The sequence below is a fragment of the Nicotiana tabacum genome, chromosome 3 (assembly GCF_000715075.1).
Source record: "Nicotiana tabacum cultivar K326 chromosome 3, ASM71507v2, whole genome shotgun sequence".
Lineage (NCBI taxonomy): Eukaryota > Viridiplantae > Streptophyta > Magnoliopsida > Solanales > Solanaceae > Nicotiana > Nicotiana tabacum.
Window position 1 is genome coordinate 162,559,178 of NC_134082.1, and position 16,218 is coordinate 162,575,395.

Below are 16,218 nucleotides of genomic sequence, written 5' to 3' on the forward strand. Positions count from 1 at the left end.
GTAGTCTCATATTAGTGTACCACAAAAGGAAAAAGGCAGACAACACCATATGCCCATCGCACATTCTTTAAAGAATTTAAGGAAAAAAGCCTAAAAATACCACTCAACTTTCAGAAATGGTCTCCATTCGTTAAAAAATTACTACTTCCATGCCACTGCCGTTACAGAAATGACCCATCCATGCCATTATTGACTAACGACAGTGGCATGGATGGGCCAAATAAAAAATTGAGCCATTAGTAAATAATGGCATGAATGGGTCAAACGTGTAACGACAGTGGCATGAAATGAACATTTTTTTAACGGATGACATGGATAGACCATTTCTGAATGTTGAGTGGCATTTTTAGGTCTTTTCCAAAGAATTTAACATACTATACCCCTAAATTCGAATGCCTTTAACTCATACACACGCATCACTCACGAAGTGGCACGTGTAAAAAAGAACTGAAAATACCCATCGAAGTCTTCGAAATTCAAAGAACACCAAATCACTCTGTAAAAATTCTTGACAGAGCTGGTGGATGCACCAGATTCTCTTACAAACACTTTCAATTCAGATGTACAATAGCGTAAAGACTTGAATAGCGAGTAAAAGTAGCCAGTGCAAAGGAAATGATCCCATTATGCATGTTATACAAAGGCATAATTCTTTAATCTCTTGTTTTCCTAAGATCCGTGTACCCTTTCTCTTGCCTTCTTTGCCTGCATAGTCCATTCCCCAATTTTATAAGAAAAGAAGCGATCGAGGAAACTATGAAAAGACTTTCAGAAAAGTAAAAAGAATGTAACCTGTTTTTTCCAGTCTGTGAAATCTGTAACAATAAATAGAACGATCGATTGTACAGCACAACCAACCACTATTCCAATCCAAAGCCCCTTTGCTTTCAAATGTACAACAAATCCCAACGCCACTGCTAAAGGGATGCTATCACATAAAATACCACTAGATTTATATATGCCCCAATATGCTGCCACCCACTTCCCCTTGCTATACCTGTTTTTCGTTAGTAAAAATAATCTTAGTCCAAGTGAAAAATCTTTTTTTGGAAAATATAATATCATGCGAGTTACCACTAAAAATGAAATAAAATTTTACACAGTGGATTTTCATTTTTTGTTTACTTTTTGATATGGAATTGACAGTGGCAAAGCTGGTGATGTGGAGAGTGATGTGTCTAACATTCCGGTCGATTCGTATTTTCTGAGTATTCATTATTCAATGTTACAAAAAATAGCTTTATGACTTTCAGTGACTATCAGATAAATTAACGGCTAAATGTTATGGAACTAACCAGTGATGACTATTTGTAAGCTGTCTGTGACAATGGACAGGCATAGAAAAGGCATCATTGCTGTTATATAGTCCACGACTTGCTTCTCATTGCTGAATGCTTTTCCCAATACATGTCTGCTCCAGAACAGACTTGTGTTGAACACTAGTGTCTCTATGACTGTAAGAAACATTATTACCTGAACTGCCATTCGAGCCTTTTGAGGATTCCCAGCTCCCACTTCATTTGAAACACGACTACTACAAAATAATATCAAGACACACTGGAGTAAGATTATTTTGTATGAGTACTTTTTGCTACTGATGGACATGTTTGAAACTTATAGAGTCAAACCTTGCAGCAGCTCCAAAGCCATATGGTATACTGAAGTGTAATTGAGAAATTGTTATGCTGTGTGTGAACAAAATGATATATTAGAACCATTTCTATTAAAATAATTCTCCCAAAGGAATAGGAATTGTGAATTATAATACGGTACCATATTGACATCACTGATGTCTCGAGCTTTGGATTTGGTAAAAGGCCTGATACCAAAGCAAGCACCTCAAATGACCACCATTTTAGGCTACAATAAGTTGAACCATAATGAAAAATAAGTCTCACTGAGATAACAACATACAAATAAATAAATACTTCATGCAATTGATCATTCATTCAGGAAGACGAATATTAACCAGACCATCACAGCAGAAGGGATAGCCAAACGGAAGAATTGTCTAATACCAAGGTAGTCTTCCATGGAAAAAGGCGCTCGAGTTTTCTCACAGGAGCTTGAAAGTTTGACATAAGATGCAAGAAATAGGACATACAACCAAGAGGATTACTGAAGGCTATAGCAGCTCCTGTGTTTCCTAGCTCCAACTTAAATGTCAAAGCCCAGCTTATTGGCAAGTGGAAGCATAGAACAGCAAAGGAAGATAAAAGCATTGGAAAAATCAAACTCTGTGACTGCAAGTATCTAGTTAGTGGTTTAGAAATTGCACCACCAAAAAGAACAGGGATTACCCATAGTGAATACTTGCGCGCTTCCACTGAGATTGAATAAATTTTAGACACAATAAACCATGGCGCTGATACCACTGTAGGATTGCGTATAGGTATTCGTAACACGCAGCGGAAGACAATAACAATCCTAGGCAGATCTTTTCGTGTTTAAAAATTTATTTACATGTCAATAGATCGGATCTAAGACGAACCTCGTGCTAAAAGTCTCGTTTCAAATTCTTCGACAGTGCGAAGACTCTATGCATATCCACACCGAGACTGATCTTTGCTATCAACTCTTTGATCAACGAAACCGCGAACAAATTGAACGAAAAACTTGTGCTGAAATTTTTCTCAAAAACTTCGGGACAACAGTAATAGGACAAGAAAACAATTTTGTGCAGATCGTGGATGCACTATTTTTCACACTTCCTTGTCACGTATATGGTAATATTTATATATCACCTTTTGTAATTTTCCAATAGTACAAGAAAAGGCTAAAAGGCCGTGACTTGGTGCAAGTCCAATGTCAAAATAATTTTCTATTAAAATATTACATTAATCCAATTGCAAATTGGATTGAAGCTGCCGACATCCCGATTCACGCCAATCCAATTCAACATTGGATTTAACGTATACGTCCTTTAAGCACTTTACAAATCCAATTCCAAATTGGAAAAAATAAATTAATATTAAATATACAACCTTTATATATGTATATATATACACACACACACACACACACACACACACACACACACACACACACACACATATATATATATATATATATATATATATATATATATATATATATATATATATATTTCAATTAAGAGATACAATTTAATTTTTCATTCCAAATAGAAAACTTCAATTTGTTCACAATATTAATTATATCCTCTGTGCTAGCAAAGAATATAATAATATTTCATTTGGACTAATAATTTATTTATTTGACTAATTAAATTCTTTAATTTAATTAACAAATACTAAAGTAATTAATCCTTTAACAAAGATCATAACACCCGTTAGTGTGTGACCCCATAGGTTCAATACTAAGCCGGTAGTAAAGTGATCACATCAATATACTAATCAAGGGTGACGTCTAACAATACTCCTTAACGACCGGATAGAATGAAGTATACAATTTACTCTCAAGAACCAGTAGAAGAATAATGTAGTAATTCCTTCTGTCCTTATAGCTCTAGATCACCCTAAGATATGGTTCAACTGTCATATCCTAATAGGCGACCAACTATGTGTTCATGTCAAATATAATCGACCATTGAATGACCTAAGAAAATCTTTTCTTCTTTCGTTCAATTGCCCTGGCCAAGGTCTTAACTTGGTCGTTTATAATTCATGACAACATGGAGCTTAAACTCATTACCAAGAGTTGACAGATTCCATCTTGATCAATCACTAATTCTACAAGTATTCAATCGTATCCAATATCCTTTCAACTATCGCCCTAGGGCCATAGGTGTCTAGTATTAAAGCACAACAAATAACTTGTCAATTACTATGACGATCTCATGTCAAAGAAAACTCTTACATCGCATTCTTCAAGAGAATATCCTATTGACAGTTTATGGTAATTCTAACCATTAGGAATTATCCAATGAGTCGGTTCAATGATCATATCTCTATATACATCATCTATCTATGTGATTTAGTTAATGAGATCAACTAATCGTTATCCCATAAAGACAATCACATAAATATTGATCTAACCAGATTACTAATATCCAAATTAATAATCCTACGATCAAGAACAAATTTAGATTAAATTGTAAGAGACTTTGCTCTCATTATCATGATCTCTATCACGATGACAAATCTCAAAATTTAATCAAGGACCTTATCAAATTAATCAAACAATTAATAATAACTATGATAAAAGAATGCCATATATTTTTATATCAAATAACGTTCACAAAAATATGTTCAAATCATCAAATATGAGATTGGATCTAGGGCATATCTACTATATCCCTAACAGGTAAAAAGTAAAGAAGAAAAAGAAATTTGTGAGTTAAAACTTCTACTGAGTTTGTGATATTGCTGAGCTCCATAAGCTTGTCCACATAGTGTCTCCATACCACCAACCAGCCCTGTCTGTTCCAAGTTCACAAACCTTAGTAAATCAATACTATGGTTTCATGGACGAACATTTTAGTAAACAAAAGACTTTGGACCTGGAGGGACCCAGGGTTTTAACGCAACGGGGCACCAGTATTCTACTCAGTCAGTGTCCCCGAAAGGATTTTAGTGTTCAAGGTGTCAAGTTATTTAAATTAACCATTTTCAAGGTATACACATATACATATAGTACAAGATTTCAGCCAAAATTTACGGGAACCGGTGACCCTCAATGTTTGTTATACATAGGTCCACCTCTATTTGGACCAACTCAACCCAAAAATTAGTCCATGATACTTGTATAAAACCATATAAGGAGACGATAGTCCATTCCTTCGGGATTTTAACACCTCTCCCCTCCCTCTCGTCCAGGCCCGGACATTTGGAGAGTAGACAACATAGTATGAGGGACCAACAATGGGTAAGCTAAGAATCGGAATGAATTTGTCTCAACTAAACCCCAAAAGATAGTTCATGAGGTCAGTATATACAAACACAAGACATTCCCCTCACATGAGACACTAATGCATATGGAACATTAATATGTAGAGAGCACTTACAAGCAGGCTGAAACCAGTGACATTAGTTAGAGAAGTGGCGATGGCAACACTAGACAGCGCTAACTCTCCAAGATGTCCCACCATCATGACTGATACAACTTGCAAGAGGTACTGAAAAACTGTGACCGCTACCATTGGAGCCATAAAACGACTCGTCTTCTTCAGTTCTTGAGATACAGAATCCCAATTTATCTGCCATTTTTTTTTCTTTCAAGCTCTGTGGCAACTCCTCTACCATGGTAGTTCCACTTGTTGCCACTGTTGAAGTTTGGCAAAATGCCAAAGTCCCACATTGGTTGGGAGTTAAGTTTGGGGGGGATTTTTCCCCTATAAAAGAAGGCCTAATGTTTAGGATTGAAACACACCTCTCATTTGCCTTCTCATCTGTTTAAGGCATTTGTATCTTCTCTCTTTAGTATTATTTCACTTGTATTTTTGAAGTGAAATAAAATATTGGTTGTGTCCGAGGAGTAGGCAAAATTAGCCGAACCTCGTAAATTGTGGTGTTCCCTTTATTGTTGCTTTATTGTCTTATTTATTATTTGGTGGCTGTCATAATTTTGGTATAGTAGTTGTGACTTATTCACACTATATACATTTGGCTTCCGCAACAATTGGTATCAGAGCCAAGGTACTGTCTAAGTATGCTCTGTGGTTGCAGCATAGTCTGATCTTCCACATCAGAAAAGATTTATCTTGGTAACTGAGTCAAGGTTCTGTCTGAGTATGCTCTGTAGTTGCAGCTTAGTCTGATCTTCTACATCAGAAAGGAAATAATTTTGATTTGTGTCGTCAGCTATTAAATAATATTTGTGTCAAATATGGGGGACAATAAACAAGAAGAATCTACATCAAGTGTCAACAATACGCCATCATTGGCATCTTCGCTTATGACAAGAATTGTGTCAAATGCGAAATTTGCGGTAGAAATTTTTGACGGGTCCGGACATTTTGGGATGTGGCAAGGCGAGGTTCTAGATTTCCTTTTTCAACAAGGGCTAGATCTGGCCATTGAAGAAAAGAAACCAGATGTTATTGGAGAAGAAGATTGGAGAATTATCAACCGTGTTGCTTGCGGTACCATTCGATCCTACCTTGCTAGAGAGCAGAAATATCCATACACAAAGGAAACTTCTGCAAGTAAATTATGGAAAGCACTGGAGGATAAATTTTTGAAGAAAAACAGTCAAAATAAATTGTACATGAAGAAGAGACTGTTTCACTTCACCTATGTTCCTGGTACCACGATGAATGAACATATCACCAGTTTCAATAAGTTGGTCACAGATTTGCAAAATATGGATACAACTTATGATGATGGTGACTTGGCCTTAATGTTGTTGGCGTCACTTCCTGATGAGTACGAGCACCTTGAAACTACTCTACTCCATGGAAATGACGAAATTTCTCTCAGAGAAGTTTGTTCAGCTTTGTACAGCTATGAACAAAGAAAGCGAGAAAAACAGAAGGGCGGAGAAGGAGAAGCACTGTTTGTGAGGGGTCGTCCTCAAAATCAAACGAGGACAAAGAAGGGAAGATCCAAGTCAAGATCCAGACCCAGCAAAGATGAATGTGCCTTTTGTCGAGAAAAAGGGCACTGGAAGAAAGACTGTCCGAAGTTGAAGAATAAGGCCAAACATAACAATGGATAGGCTATTATGGATTCAAATGTAGCTGATTGTGATGATTCAGACTTCTCATTAGTTACAACAGAGTCATCAACATCATCAGACATATGGTTGATGGACTCGGCTTGTAGCTATCATATGTGTCCCAACAGGGACTGGTTCGTGGAATTTCAAGAAGGAGAATATGGAGTCATCCACACAGCGGATAACAGCCCTCTTACCTCATATGGCATTGGTTCAATACGATTAAGGAACCATGATGGAATGATCAGAACATTGATAGATGTTCGAAATGTACCGGATTTGAAGAAGAATCTCATCTCTGTGGGAGCCCTAGAATCAAAAGGGTTCAAAATCATTGCAGAAAATGGAGTGATGAGAGTATGCTCCGGTGCACTAGTGGTAATGAAGGCTAATCGGAAGAATAATAATATGTACCGCTATCGTGGCAGTACAGTTATTGGGACAGCGACAGTAACATCCAGTGACGACAAAAAGGCAGAAGCAACCAAGCTATGGCACATGCGCTTGGGACATGCTGGAGGAAAATCCTTGAAAACTCTATCAGATCAAGGATTGTTAAAAGGAGTAAAGGCTTGCAACTTGGAGTTTTGTGAGCATTGTGTTAAAGGGAAACAGACAAGGGTTAAATTTGGTACATCGATCCATAATACTAAAGGCATTTTGGATTATGTACACTCTGATGTTTGGGGTCCTTCCAAAACACCTTCATTGAGTGGGAAGCACTATTTTGTAACCTTTGTTGATGATTTTTCCCGAAGAGTATGGGTGTATACAATGAAGAGCAAAGATGAAGTGTTGGGAATTTTTCTCAAATGGAAGACGATGGTGGAGAATCAGACAGGCAGGAGAATCAAGTGTATTCGCACAGACAATGGAGGTGAATACAAAAATGATCATTTCAATAAGGTCTGTGAAAATGATGGCATCGTCCGACACTTCACTGTTAGACATACACCACAACAGAATGGAGTGGCAGAACGTATGAACCGGACCTTGCTGGAGAAGGTACGGTGTATGTTGTCCAATGCTGGCTTGGGCAAAGAATTTTGGGCTGAGGCAATTACATATGCATGCCACCTCATTAATCGTCTACCATCTGCTGCTATTGATGGCAAAACACCATTTGAAAAATGGTACGGAAAACCTGCTGTAGATTATAACTCTTTACACGTGTTTGGCTCAACTGCATATTATCATGTGACGGAGTCAAAATTGGATCCAAGGGCAAAGAAGGCTATTTTTATGGGAATTACTTCTGGAGTCAAAGGATATCGCTTATGGTGTCCTATGACAAAGAAAGTAATATTCAGCAGAGATGTTACCTTTGATGAATTTGCTATGGTAAATAAGGTAACAGAAGATACCAAACAAAATGAAGGTGTTTCTAAGCAGGTGGAGTTTGAGGGAAAATTTATTTTTCCTACACAAGAAGCAGAGGAGGAAACAAATGAAGATTACCCTCTGGAAGGAGAGCCAGTAGAGGAGATTCCAACTCAGGAATCTCAACAACAACTTGAATCAATAGCAACCAGCAGGCCAAAAAGAACAATAACGAAACCTGTTCGTCTCATAGAGACGGTTGCTTGTGCAACCTCAATTGTAGCTGATGATGTTCCTACTACTTATAAAGACGCTGTCCAAAGTTCAGAAGAAGATAAGTGGAGGATTGCCATGAATGATGAAATACAGTCCCTTCATCAGAATCATACATGGAGATTGGCCAATCTCCCGAAGGGAAAGAAAGCAATTGGGTGCAAATGGGTATTTGCAAAGAAAGAAGGATTTCCTAACCAATTAGATGTTCGCTACAAAGCAAGATTGGTGGCTAAAGGATATGCTCAAAAGGAGGGAATTGATTACAATGAAGTGTTTTCTCCAGTTGTAAAACATTCCTCCATTAGAATTATGTTGGCTTTGGTAGCACAATTGGATTTGGAACTAGTTCAGATGGATGTAAAAACTGCGTTTTTACATGGAAACTTGGAGGAGGAAATCTACATGACTCAGCCAGAAGGATTCAAAGTTGCTGGAAAAGAAAATATGGTGTGCAAACTTGAAAAATCGTTGTACGGATTGAAACAATCTTCTAGACAATGGTACAAGCGATTTGACGAGTTTATGTTGCGGCAAGGGTACAAGAGAAGCAAATACGATCATTGTGTGTATTTGCACAAGCTTAAAGATGGTTCCTTTGTATATCTTCTCCTATATGTTGATGATATGTTGATAGCTTCCAAGAATTTGGAAGAAATTGATAAGTTGAAGATTCAACTGAAGAAGGAGTTCGAGATGAAGGATTTGGGTGAGGCAAAGAAAATTCTTGGCATGGAGATAATTAGAGATAGACGTTCAAAGAAACTCTGTTTATCTCAAAAGGAATATTTGAAGAGAGTACTTCAACGTTTTGGCATAGATGACAAGACTAAGCCAGTTAGTACTCCACTTGCTTCCCATTTTAAGCTAAGTACTACTATGTCGCCAATGGATGAAGCTGAACGAGAGTATATGTCAAAGGTACCATACGCAAATGCTGTTGGTAGCTTGATGTATGCAATGGTTTGCACAAGGCCTGACATTTCACAAGCTGTTGGAGTTATTAGCAGATATATGCACAATCCAGGGAAGGAGCATTGGCAAGCTGTGAAGTGGATTCTACGGTATATTCATAATACTGTAGATGTCGGGTTAGTTTTTGAGCAGGAAGACAATCAGTCTGTAGTTGGATATTGTGACTCAGATTTTGCGGGTGATATGGACAAACGAAGATCAACTACTGGTTATGTGTTTACTTTTGCAAAGGCACCAGTTAGTTGGAAGTCTACTTTGCAGTCAACAGTTGCTTTGTCTACAACAGAGGCAGAGTACATGGCTATTACAGATGCTGTGAAAGAGGCAATTTGGCTTCAAGGATTGCTAAAGGAGCTTGGTGTTGAACAAAAAGGTATCACAATTTTTTGTGATAGTCAAAGTGCTATTCAATTAGCGAAGAACCAAGTTTATCATGCAAGGACGAAGCACATTGATGTTCGGTATCATTTCGTACGAGAAGTCATAGAAAAAGGTGGAGTCACGGTGAAGAAAATTCATACTACAGAGAATCCTGCTGATATGCTGACAAAGGTGGTGACTGCGGTCAAGTTTCAACATTGTTTGGATTTGATCAACATTGTTGAACACTGAAGATTGAAGATGAAGACACAACCAAAATTTGTTATTGAGAGAGAATTGAAAATGTGGAATTTTGCCAAGGTGGAGATTTGTTGAAGTTTGGCAAAATGCCAAAGTCCCACATTGGTTGGGAGTTAAGTTTGGGGGATTTTTCCCCTATAAAAGAAGGCCTAATGTTTAGGATTGAAACACACCTCTCATTTGCCTTCTCATCTGTTTAAGGCATTTGTATCTTCTCTCTTTAGTATTATTTCACTTGTATTTTTGAAGTGAAATAAAATATTGGTTGTGTCCGAGGAGTAGGCAAAATTAGCCGAACCTCGTAAATTGTGGTGTTCCCTTTATTGTTGCTTTATTGTCTTATTTATTATTTGGTGGCTGTCATAATTTTGGTATAGTAGTTGTGACTTATTCACACTATATACATTTGGCTTCCGCAACCGCCACTTACAACATACGAAGAATCAATGCACAATTAGTACTTAGTAATTCTATGTTGTTCCTAACACGTGACAGAAAGATGCTTGCTTACTTTGTCGGGTACTTGTTAAAAATATTTTCTCGGGGTCACCATTTTGCCATTATTTATGTTATCTGCTATACAGTTTTAGCTGTATTAGCAAATTCCCGTTTGTCTTTTGTTCGATCTGGACTATTTTAAGGCTCCCAATTGACTAATGACTACTAGTATGACCTGCAAGAAACCATCTTTTCAAAGGCCAATATATCTTGTTTTTACCATTAAATTATAAGGATCCTAACTAGGTATAAGAATTATTTAACGATATGTTGTATATTGCTACCCCCAACGTGTCATTTTTCAATCAAGGTTTTTTTTATTTCCTTGTTGGCTTGTCTTGTCTAAGGTTTTTCAGTCTTTGTTGGCTTGTTGCAGCCATTTTTGCGTTAAAACACAGACACCAAAAATGGATTATCTACTACTTCTATTATATTAATGGAATATGACATATATTGCATTCTTCATTTCTTCTTACAGAGAAGATCATATAATCCAAATTGTATATCAAAAAAATATATGAAGAAAACTTTCTTTACTCCCTGTGGACAAATTATCAATTTGTAATTCACCTCCTTAATACATGGAATTGTGTTCCCACCAAATTCACTCCTTGGAACTTGAACAGAAACCTGTTTTTCTTGGTAATTTCATACTTGCCTTTTAAGTGGTATTATTCTAACAATACGCCTTTTATCTTATTATTTTTTAAAAGGAATCTGGATGAAAATCAACCAATTACAAGTCCATATCTCATACCTAATCATCTGGATGCGATTGGAATTTACACAACAAGTTGAGGACTAAATCCGAATTTTGGGCCTAATTAGGAGCCAAAATTGAAATTTTACTATATATAATGAACTTACTAAATATTTTAAGAACAAATGCCTCGTTCTTTCATAGACACTAAGTAGTCAAACTTAAAAACAGATCCACAGGCTCTCACTATATCCCTTTTGCAGGAGCACCTTCATACATTGATTACTTTCTGAAATTTGGATAATATAAAGCATGGAATTTGCAGCTAATCAGATTTGAGTTTGTAGCCAATAGCATAAAATAGAACCTAAGATCTTCCTTCGTGTATCCTTTCTCTTGCCTTCTTTGCCTGCACAGTCCATTCCCAAATTTTCAATACAGAGGAAAAAAACGAGGAAATTGTGAAAAGACTAAAAAAAAAGGTAAAATGAATGAACCTGCTTTTCCCAATCAGTGAAACTTGTAACAATAGATAGAATGATTGATGGTTTGTACAGTAAAACCAACCACTATTCCAATCCAAAGACCCTTTGCTTTCAAATGTAGAACGAATCCTAACACCACTGCTAAGGGGATTGCTACCAAATAAAATGCCCCTGAATTTATATATGCCCCGATATGCTGCCACCCGCTTCCTCTTGCTATACCTGTATTTTTTTTAACAAAAAAATCTAAGTCGAAGTGCAGTACAAACTTTTTCAGGAATATATCAGGGTTAATATTATGTATGGTCACTGAATTTTACCCGCCACGTTGGTGCTTTGCTAGTAAATATGACACATCAAAAGATGGATGCTTGGAACTAGATGACAGCTTGTAAGCTATCTGTGATAATGGACAGACATAGAAAAGGAGTCATTTCAGCTATATAATCCACTACTTGCTTGTCATTACTGAATGCTTTTCCTAATACACGCCTGCTTCCGAATAGACTTGTGCTTAATACTACTGTCTCTATGACTGCAAGAAACATTACTAACTGAACTGCCAGTCGAGCCTTTTGAGGATTCCCAGCTCCCAATTCATTTGAAATACGAGTACTTTAAAATAAAATAAGACAACAAATAATGGGGTAAGATATTGTATGATTTTTCACTGATGAACATAGTTGACAGTTATTGAGTCAAACCTTGCAGTAGCTCCGAAGCCATATGGTACAGTGAAGTGTAATGTTGAAATTGTTAAGCTGCAAGAGTGTGGGGAAAAAAAAAAGAGAGAGATTAGACGCATTTCTATTGAAAAATCTCCCGAATTCATGACCAATGTGAATTGGTTGTGGATTAGAGTATGGTACCATGTTGACATCACTGATGTCTCACGTGTTGGATTTGGTAGAAGGCCTGATAGCAAAGTAAGCACCTCAAGTGACTACCATTTTAGGCTACAATAAGAGTGTTGCCAGTCATACTGGAAAATAAGAGTCATTGAAATGAAAATACATAAATAAATAACTGCATCCAATAGATCATCAGGCATGAGGGATTCATTCAAGAAGAGGAATATTTACCAAACAATCACAGGAGAAGGGACAGCCAAACGGAAGAATTGTCTGATACAGGAATGCATCTATGGAGAAAGGCGCTCGAGTCTTCTCACTGGAGCTTGAATATTTGACATAAAATGCAAGAAATAGGACATACAACCAAGAGGATATACTGAAGGCTATAGCAGCTCCTATGTTTCCAAGCTCCAACTTAAATATGAAAGCCCAGCTAATGGGCAAGTGGAAGCATAGAACAGCAAAGGAAGATAGAAGCATAGGAAGAATCAAGCTCTGTGTCTGCATGTATCTAACTAGTGGTTTAGAAATTGCACCACCAAATAAAGCAGGGATTACCCACATTGAATACTTCTGCGCTTCCACTGAGATTGAGTGATCTTGTCCGATCAATATAAGCAATTTGTCCATGAAGAACCACAAAACACATATTGGTATGCATACAAGAAACAGAGAAATTATAGCAGTGTAGGTATATGTACTGAGCTTGTGATATTGCTGAGCTCCATAAGCTTGTCCACATAGTGCCTCCAAACCACCAACCAGCCCTGACTGTTACATATTCACAAACCTCATTCAATTAATATGATTTCAAAAAATAGACCTTAGGACTAACTCAATCCGAAAAAATAGCTTATGAGGTAAGGATTGTCCATGACCACAGACAGACAAACAGTCCATTTCTTCAACCCATGTGACTATAACACCTGAACGCCTAGGCCTGAACATCTAGAATTTGGACGACATAATATGACCGACATTGTGTAAAATAAGAATAGGGGTAGATTTTGCTGTGATACCATGTTAATAAGATAGACTCAATCCCAAAGATAGCTGGAGGACGATGGAGTTCATTTACATTTGGTTCAATTGAGCCTAGTATTATTAAAACAAAGCATAGATATACATGTGAAAAATTACTAAGATTTCATCAAATACTAAATTTTGAACCCATAATTTGTGTGATATATATTTAGTAGTAACTGATAGGACCAAACATATTGTTGTATGTGAAAGTAGACAAAACAAAAGAAAGAAAAATCAAAAAGAGATGAAAATACGATGTAAGTGCTTACATCGACATTCTTGTGATGTAAGCGCTTACCTCAGCATTCTTATGCTTACATCGGCATTCTTATGATGTAAGCGCTTACATCGGCATTCTTATGATGTAAACGCTTACCTCGGCAGGGCATTCAAATGCCTATAAATAGAGGTCTACATTTTCATTTGTCGATCATCCCAAAACTTCTTCTTTCTCTCTTCAATTAATAAAGAGCTATTCTTTGTATGACCGTGGAGTAGGCAAAAATTGTCGAACCACGTAAATCTTGTCTTGTGTAATTTATTGTTTCTCTCCTAAATATCTTTTTCCATTTATTATCTTGACATGTCTCCTCAACAACTGGTATCAGAGCTGCAGACAGTGTAATTCTGGTAGAAAAGTACAGTATTGGTGCATGTACTATTTACAAGAATAGTGCGACATTATTGATCATCGTTACTATTCACAAGCACTATTCACATAAATTGTTTTTTGTGAAAAATGGCATAGGAAGAAGGGAAGGTTAAGATTGACAAGTTCAATGGCAAAGATTTTGGATTCTGGAAAATGCAAATAGAGGATTATTTGTACCAGAAAAATTTACACTTACCTCTGACCGAGGTGAAACCGGAGACTATGGCCAAAGCAGATTGGGATCTATTAGATCGCCAAGCTCTTGGTGTGATTCGTTTGACGCTAACATGAAATGTGGCGTTTAACATCATTAACGAGAAGACCACTGCAGGCTTGATGAAGGCGTAATCAAATATGTACGAGAAGTCATCTGCTTCAAATAAAGTCTATTTGATGCGTCGATTGTTCAACTTAAAGATGACAGAAGGTGGATCAGTCACAAAGCATATCAATGAGTTTAATATAATATTTACTCAGTTGAGTTCTGTTAATATAACAATTGATGACGAAATCAGGGCGTTGATTCTACTATCATCTCTACCGGAGAGTTGGTCTGCAACAGTAACTGCAGTTAGCAGTTCATCAAGAAGTACCAAACTCAAATTGAGTGATATTAGAGACATGGTTCTAAGCGAAGATATTTGCAGAAGAGAATCAAGTGATTCCCCAGGATCTGCTTTTAATACCGAAAGCAGGGGGAGAATCAACCAAAGAGGACAGAATTATGGTCGTGGCAGATCAAAGTCAAGGAGAAGAGGACAATCCAAAATCGCAAGGACATTACTTGTTGGAATTGCGATAAAAAGGGGTCACTACAGTAGTCAATGTAGAGAACCAAAGAAGAATAAGGAAGAAAATTCAGCAAATGTAATTGCTGAACAAGTCGGTGATGCACTAATTTGTTGTGCAGACAGTCCAGTCGAATCTTGGATTCTGGACTCAGGTGTATCCTTTCACTCTACATCATGCAAAGAATTATTGCATAATTATATTGCTGGAAAATTTGGGAAAGTTTATCTAGCAGACGGCGAACCTCTCGACATTGCCGGAAAAGGTGAAGTTCATATAAAGACTTCACAAGGCACGCTATGGAAATTGCAAAATGTACGACATGTTCCTGGCCTCAAGAAAAATCTGATATCTATGGGTCAGATTGACGATGAAGGATATACAACAACATTCGGCAACGGATCGTGGAAGATAACCAAAGGGAATTTGGTTGTGGCACGAGGCTTCAAAAGGGGAACACTGTATGCAACTGCAATAGAAAGAGATACTATAGCAACAGTTGATCATGGTCGTGATACAACATTGTGGCACCGGAGGCTCGGGCATATGAGTGAGAAGGGAATGAAGCTTTTGGCATCCAAAAAGAAGTTGTCAAACCTAAAACATGTTGAATTAGGTTTGTGCGAAGATTGCATTTACGGGAAACAAAAGAGAGTTAGTTTCTCAAAGGTGGGAAGGACGCCAAAGAAAGAGAAGCTGGAACTAGTGCATACAGATGTGTGGGGACCAACTCCTGTAACTTCTTTAGGAGGCTCACGCTATTATGTCACCTTCATTGATGATTCCACAAGAAAGGTATGGGTTTATTTTCTAAAAAATAAATCTGATGTGTTTGTTACCTTTAAAAGATGGAAAGCTGAAGTTAAAAATCAGACAAGTCTAAAGTTAAAATGTCTGAAGTCTGACAATGGAGGAGAGTATGATAGTCAAGAGTTCAAAGCATTTTGCTCGGAGAATGGGATCAGAATGATCAAGACAGTTCTTGGAACACCGGAATAAAATGGTGTTGCTGAGAGGATGAACAGAACCCTGAATGAACGAGCCAGAAGTATGAGAATACATTCTGGATTGCCGAAGTATTTTTGGGTAGAGGCTGTTAACACGGCAGTTTACCTCATAAATAGGGGACCCTCTGTACTGCTGAATTTTGAAATTCCTGAGGAGGTATGGACATGAAAGGAGGTAACTCTCTCACATCTGAAATTTTTTGGTTGTGTTGCTTATGTGCATGTAAACTCTAATGATAGAGATAAGATTGATCCTAAAGCAAAGAAATGTTTCTTTATTGGCTATGGTGATGATAATTTTGGTTATCGGTTTTGGGACGATCAGAATAGAAAGATCCTAAGACACAGGAATGCCATATTTAATGAAAATGTGATGTACAAG

General features: G+C 37.2%; 2 pseudogenes; both read right to left on the minus strand.

Annotated features, from left to right (window-relative positions):
- Positions 1–468: 468 nt before the first annotated feature.
- LOC107793638 (protein DETOXIFICATION 3-like) lies at positions 469–11,298 on the minus strand (annotated as a pseudogene).
- A 7-nt stretch (positions 11,299–11,305) lies between these two features.
- On the minus strand, positions 11,306–14,348 carry LOC107793025 (protein DETOXIFICATION 14-like; annotated as a pseudogene).
- Between the last annotated feature and the right edge of the window lie 1,870 nt (positions 14,349–16,218).